Source organism: Alosa pseudoharengus, unplaced genomic scaffold (genome assembly GCF_046254945.1).
Source record: "Alosa pseudoharengus isolate Yale_2024_CS ecotype anadromous, Long Island Sound unplaced genomic scaffold, YU_APseudo_1.1 YU_APseudo_1.1_scf_18, whole genome shotgun sequence".
Classification (NCBI taxonomy): domain Eukaryota; kingdom Metazoa; phylum Chordata; class Actinopteri; order Clupeiformes; family Clupeidae; genus Alosa; species Alosa pseudoharengus.
This window is the reverse complement of record NW_027468650.1, coordinates 21,359,989-21,367,612: the sequence shown is the minus strand read 5'-3', so window position 1 is coordinate 21,367,612 and position 7,624 is coordinate 21,359,989.

Sequence of the window (7,624 nt, the reverse complement as noted above, 5' to 3'; positions counted from 1 at the left end):
TTAACACCTTAAAACTAATCAACGTAGGCATATATTTTATTTGGGTTTAGGCTAATTGTAGAATGTAAACTGCACTGCCTAGGCTAGTGTGCCTGTTTGTGAGAGTAGGGTAGGCGGAGGCATACTATAATCTAAATCTAATCTGATATAGCCTATGAGACACAAATGAGATTGTGTATAGTTTATTCATAAAACACATTTTGTATGGGCTGTTTTGAATGAACTATTTATTGCCCTTATTGTAGCTATCAGGAAAAATAGATTCCTTGCTTTCAACACATCCTCAGTTGTTACAAATAGACCTACCATGTAACATCACATCATCACAGTATAAATATATTCTTGGGATATGATATCTAAAAAGCTAACTGGTTTCACTCTGTGGTGGCATACCAACCATGTCAAAGAGCATTTAACGCCCAACTATTTTATCAGTATTTGATCTAAGCTATAACATTACAAGTTACTGAATACAAGTATGAATTCAACAGCAAGTGTGGAGCTCATAAAGTATAATGTGACAAGCAGGAAAACGCTCACAGCCAAGTAGGCCAGAGGGTTTGTGTTTGTGTGTGTGTGTGTGTGTGTGTGTGTGTGTGTGTGTGTGTGTATGTGCTGTTGGAACTACTGAGAGTAAATTTCCATAATAAACACTGAAAACAGTTGAGAAAACAGCCTTTTTGTTCTGTTTCTGAGCATTTGGTTACTAAAGGCCATTTCTTGTAACATTTGACTAATTAATTGAACAAAAAAGTTAAAAAATGTTTATCAACTCTCTATAGGCTACCTTAAATAGAATATATTTTCATCTTATGTGCATACTGTTTGCATAAAGCTGTTTTCACTGTGCCATTATACCATGCAAAATACAGAAGGTCTAAGCATGAGACCATCATATTCAACATGTTGACCCTGTCACTAACTGGTGCAACTAATGACTGTAGCCTATAGACAGGATGACATGAAGGACACAGTGAAGCATGACAGCATGAAGGAAAACCTATAGGCCTAAAAGTCAGTCATGGTTTGTTGATGTGGTGATAGGCCTATTTGACATTAACTCAAATAGACAAGGATACAGTATAGTGAATCAAGTGTTCAAGTGTTTTTGCACAGTAGCCCAGTGTCAAAGTCAAAGTCAAAGTCAAAGTCAAAGTCAGCTTTATTGTCAATTTCTTCACATGTTCCAGACATACAAAGAGATCGAAATTACGTTTCTCACTATCCCACGGTGGAGACAAGACATATTTTACCAATTTTAAGTCCACAGACAAACATAACATTCAAGTAAACAAAAAAGTAAGTAAATAAGTAAATAAGAGGGCACATATAATGAAAAAATAAGAGCAGCAAAATTTGGTTGAAATTGTGCATAGACAGTCAATAAAATAAAATACTAGTGCAAAGTCAGGCCAATAAGAGGCTGAGGTAGTTCTGTTTGACCTAAGTAAGAAATAAAGTGGCATAGTGGTGCAAGTTATGTAAGAGCAGCAGAAGTGTTGTGTTTTCAGGACAACAGCAACAAGTTGCAAAGTGTACAAGTGTGCAAGTGGAGTGGTGCAGGCGGCCATTGTGGGTCCAATGTCCAGGATGTTATGTAGCTGAGGGTGGAGGGGGGAGAGGAGGGAGAGAGTTCAGCATCCTAACAGCTTGGTGTATGAAGCTGTTGGTGAGTCTGGTCAGGCTGTTCTCATTAAACTTTCGTACGAAAAGCTACTAAAAGTAGTGCACTACATTCCGTATGATTTCCACGTAATTATCAGCCAGGACGCCTGGCCACGCCCACAGTGACTGATGAAGCCAGGACCACGACAATGCGCACTGCAGGCTGCTGTGAGTTAAAAAATAAATAAAAATAAAAAAGGAGCAAAATGTCTTTGGACTGGAATAAATGTATTATTTGAAAGTAGTATCTAGGCTCGCAAGTGCAATGCAGTCTGTTGTTTGGATATAATGCAAAATATCGTTGGTAAAGGAAGAACATGTTGGCTTTCTCCTGTAGCCACGCACTGGGGTAAGCGAAGTTTTGGCAGCACAGACTCACGGGCCAAGGATGTTTTGGATGATTATCATGGATTATCATTATCATGATAATCATTGTTGATTATTATCAACAATAAAGACTCCATGCAGTTTGCATACAATGATTCCGCGGATTTTGCAACAACAAGCCAACAAACACGGGTAAGTGGTTATTCAAAATGTGGTTCAAATTATTCAAAATGACTAAACATTATGTGCAATAAACTGACACTTCGAATAGCCCCGGCTGCTCTACTTTGATCTGTAAAAATGTCACATGCAGCCACGCATGCCTAAATTCTGCTTAGCCTAGGCCCTAGGCCTACTGCACGTTAATTATAGGCGGTTATTCACAATGCAAGTAGAACGCTACATTGACTTGAATGGGATTTGCCAAAGTTCTAGGTCATTATTTTCGTCTAAGGACCTATAAATAATGACCGCTGTCAGTGGCAACAGATTTTCATTCAAAAGTGAAGGCAAACGGTTGTGTTTGATTGAAGTTCAGCGTGTGTTGCGAACTATTTGTTAATAAAATGATAATATACATTATCCCTTTTAATGTGCATTAGGCAATAGGCGCGATTTTCATTCAAAAGTGAAGGCAGACGGTTGATCAGCTGTGTTTGATTAAAGTTCTGCGTGTGTTGCGAACTATTTGTTTCTCAGCAAAAGCCACAACGCAACGGTAACAAATAAATGTAAAGAGAGATATGTGGAGTTTATTTCCTCGTTTTTGCAAGTAGCCGTAGGCCCTATAAGCGTTAAAAAATAAATAGGCCTAAGACAGGGCGAACCGGACCGCGTTCTATATAGTATCCCTTACATAATTATTGTGCAGTATAGGCAGTAGGCGCGTCGGGGTCCGGTTCGCCCTGTCTGGCCTATTACAATGTAATATTCAGTATTCATTATTTACTGCTTAGCTGGGATGATGATAATCCTACTTTTAAAGCATACCCGCGGGCATGTAGACTAATTAGGCCACGGCATTTCTACAGGAATGGCATGTTTAAATGGGCACTCGCTCATAACTAGCTAGCAGCCTATATCTTCCTTGCACTGTTTGTGTTTATTGTTGTTGTTTATGTTTGATTATTTGCTAGACCTATTGCTAGGCCTATTATTCTGTTCAAATTATTTAGCCTATTATTAGTGCTAGGGTTGTTATTATTAATAGGCTATTTGTCGTTATTATGATTGTTATTGTTATCTGCAAAACCCGTATTGCATTTTTTACTAGATGATGTTTCGTCAAAAAGTCAGAAGGTGGAGCCCATGAGTTTAATTCGGGACTACGCTGGCAATGAAAATGCAACATTCCTTCTTTCTTTCGCTTGCCTCATCATTGAAAAAGTAAGTAAACCATTCCGGCATTTAAACTATTACTAAATAAGTAAATACTTTTATGAAATCTCTGTTGTCTGGGCAGTTTTGATCATTAGACAAGTTAGCATGAATTATTTTTCTCATTTTGTGAGGTAGCACGCTTTTTAGCACTGTCATAGGCCATAAAGCAGTCAGTCTGTTAACGTTAGCATTGCTATGTCTAGCCTAACCAATAACAGCATGCAATGCATTGTTCCTGGCGTCAGCTTCCTATTTTTTTACATAGGGTACTTTTACGGCAGGGTTATATTGATAGTGCACATCTAACGATCTGTCTATGTGAAATAGACACATAGAACATAGCATAGCATAAATAAGATGATATAAGATCATGTATAATGTACCTAATGTATACAATTACCTTGTAAAATTGATAAAAGTGAATCATTGAAGTCTTTCAAATAAACAGAGGTGTTAAGGCCCCTACAGATTAGGACCAGGCAACAACTACTGCACTCTGAAAGACTTTACTTTTATTTGCTGTGCACAGAGCAAAGTGCAGTGCAAGCGGCAGCTCTCCCTCTTTGCTCTTGTGCCGTAAATGTAAATGTTGTAAATGCCCTGCATGTTGTACCGGGGATCCGTAAAGACAATGTGCAATGTGATAGGATTTTGGCCAAAACTGGTACTACAATCACTTTCAAAATACTGTAGAGCGGTGTACACCGCAGATGTGGTAACTAGAGCAGAGCTGGCAACCCAGATGCCGAAACACTACTGACTTTGTGATTACTAGATAGGTGGAGGGTGGCGGATCAGGCTAAAACACAAATATGTAAACATCAACATCAGTTGAGGGCTGCAACTTCACTTTTTTAAATGACGATATCCTGGCCGGACTACTGTTGTCAGTGATATACGTATTTGAAATTAGCATGATTTCCTAATGTCTAGTGACAAATCAGGGCCATTTTCTGATTAATTGAATTACATTTCTTACATACGGTTCCTTTAATGTGCAAAAACCATTAGCAATAAAGCAATAATTTCATGGGAGTTATCAAGGATCAGGATCAAGCAAACAAATAATCAACTGTGTAGGTTATCTCGTCAGTGTTTTCTAAGCCTGTATGTGTACTGTGAACAGCTCCTGGTAAAAGCCTCTGGCCCTTCACATTCTTCTCAATTCATTCAAGTGACACTGTAACGCTAAATTCAGACCACCACCGTGGCGTGTGTATTCACAGACCACAGACGGAATGCATATGTCATGGTGGCGGACAGATGGCCAGTTCAGGGGCCATTCAAAGGGCCATTCATGGCTAACGTCAGACCTCATCTCATTGAGATGGGGTCTGGGAACTACACGTCATTTTCTCGTATTTGAAACGTGGTTTACGAATGCCCAGAGCCATTTATTGGGCGCTACGAATGTCTCTCAAATGCGTCTGTATGTAGCTCATAACCGCTTCGGTGTGTCGTCATCGTCTTGCTGTGATTGGTTCATTCGTTGAGGTGAAAATGAAGTCCATGGAATCCAGGCAGCATGGGAAAACCCAGGCTAGTCATACGCCATCATTCTAAGACTCTGGGCCAGATGTACTAACGCTTTTGCGCCCACGTCAGGCGTATTTGTTTCACAACATGCATGTTAAACCATTACAAGGTCTGTACAAACAGGCCGCAATGATGTAAAAGCGCAAACTGCCTGTCGCGGGAGCTGAAAATGGCAAATTGCGTTTTCAGTGTCATGCATATGCATTCATGGGAGGATTCAGGGGAAAGTGGGAGTTTAGCGTAAAAAGAAGGGAGGGGAAGCGTAAAGAACGCCTAATTATGTATTCCGCAGTATGTACACGTCTATTCTGCGCCTAAATACTTTCGCCTTGTAAAAGCAGGTGTTAATCCAAATTGCAGTTCAATGAGTCAATAAGAGAACCTTTCAAAGACAACAGAATCGCTATTTAGAGCACCAGTTTTGTAAGTATTTGTACTATCAAAAGCAATCTTAACTTTCGTTGGCCTTTCGAATGTCTTACTTTCACTTTCACGTCATTCACTTAAACTTTCCTACTTGCTAAATTTGACCAATCTTCCATAACCTACGTGCACAAGTAGATTGAGTAGAACTACTGATCTTCGTTATCTCCCTGCTTGTTGACATCTTATCATGTATGGTATTATTTCATGATCGCTAAATGTTTGATTCTTTTTTGTTGTGATCAGTTAACTTCATTCAACTGCGCTTGTATGTAGGCTCTGCCGTTCAGTTGTGGAAGTTCGTAAATTGCGTTTATGGGCGGAGAAAGGCAGAGAAAGGCGCAGTTTACACTATGGATTGAAAGTTTGAAAAATACGACGGAAACTTGGGTCTGACAGCGTTCGCAATCTGCGGTTTGTCCATGACGCTGATAACGCTATGTTTGCAAATGTACATACATCTGGTCCTCTGTGTACTACTATCCCCATAGTCATTGTTACCCCAATGATGGCAGTGTACAGAAGTGTAATGCGCATTTAACACGGACTGTGAAGTAGCATATTAGCATATCATGATTGGTTGATAATTTCTGTATCCTTTGGCTAATAATGTTTAATATTGTTTATTTTGGTCATTTGTCCCTCTGCTATCGAGTTCACTATTTCATTGAAGGTAATGCTATTCACAAACTGTACATTGTAAACCATCTTGTTATCAATATAGTTATTGAGTAAATACAAGGCTAATTTGATGAAGGCTAATTTTTTGTTCTTTCCTCTCAGATGCCTGGTTCAACCATGAAAATGTGCACATCTTGCAGACAACACATACGTGTTGCCTGCAAGATGTGCAAACTATGTGGGGCCCAACAGCCCATGAAGAAAAACCTAGCCAAAGCAAAACAAAAGGCTAATGGACAATGGGCCATCAAATTAAAGGCTGGGGGCAATAGCGGCAAACTTGTTGATGCTGCCCGGATTCTGGTAAGCTTTAGTCCTTTTCTATCACACTAACTACATATAGCAGTCATACTCAAACTCCACAAGTTAGTAGCCGTTCACATCGAATACAGTATTGTAGATTAAGTATAAGTATATATACTCTTTTGATCCCTTTGGGGAAATTCGGTCGCTGCATTTATTCCAATCTGTGAATTAGTGAAACAGCAGAGTGAGGTGAAGCACACACTAACCTGGAGTAGTGAGATGCCTGCTACAGCGGCTCTCCGGGAGCAGTGAGGGGTTTGGTGCCTTGCTCAAGGGGACTTTAGCTGTGGATGTGGGCACGGGAGAGCAGTGCTCAACCACTTCCCCCACCCACATTTTTCCTACTGGGTCGGGGATCGAACCAGCAACCCTTCGGTTACAAGCCCGAAGCCCTAACCAGTAGACCACGACTGCCTACAGTTTACAATTCAAATCTTAACGCTTGTAGTTAGTCCAAAATGCTTTCAAGCTGCTTTCGAGCAACTGCCAAATTACCTGCTACATTTGCAATTGCAAATATAAGATCTGTAGAAGAAAAGGAAGCGTTAAGAAGAAGTGAAAGTGATATAACTTTAACAGACAAAGAAAAGAACTTCAAGAGCAAAAGATAAAACAAGTATAAAATACATATAACGAAAGCACAAAATTGCCATTGATAAATGGAGGTTTCATGCAAGAGTAGGTGCTTTCGGAACACGCATGTCTCACGCATGATACGAAATGTTGCATGCTAAAAAGAGCGCCTGACCAATCAAATAAGGATTGCATTTGAAACATTTTTCAGATCAAACACTGTTAATGATAATGGCGTCAATGTATTTGCAGATCCATAAGTTCGAGATGGCAGGTTTTCACCCAGTGTTTTTTTGGGGCTATGGTAAATCCAACACAGTATCTTGTGACATGCTCTGTGGCATGGAAGCAGTTGAGGACAAGGAGAAGGAGTCAATCCTCTCATTAAAAGAACTTTATGAGTCTCTTTTGAAAGGTTAGTCCACACAATGTTGTATTTTATGTTATTGATTTCCTAGGCTGATTTGACATGGAGCTATACTCTCATTCCGGCATAATAATCAAGTAACGTTGCGAACGTACCATAGGCGCAGCAGCACAATGACATCACGCAGCACCTGAAAATAGTCCCCGTGGGCTATAACTTTCAGCAACAAGTTTGAGCTGCAGCAGATTATTGTATGTATTCTATAAAACATAATGATGATGAGATTTTTTTTTTTTAAACAGCAATCATTGCAAGAGAGCGGAAGGCTGAGGAATATGTCACCTTGAATTTAACATCATGTGGTAA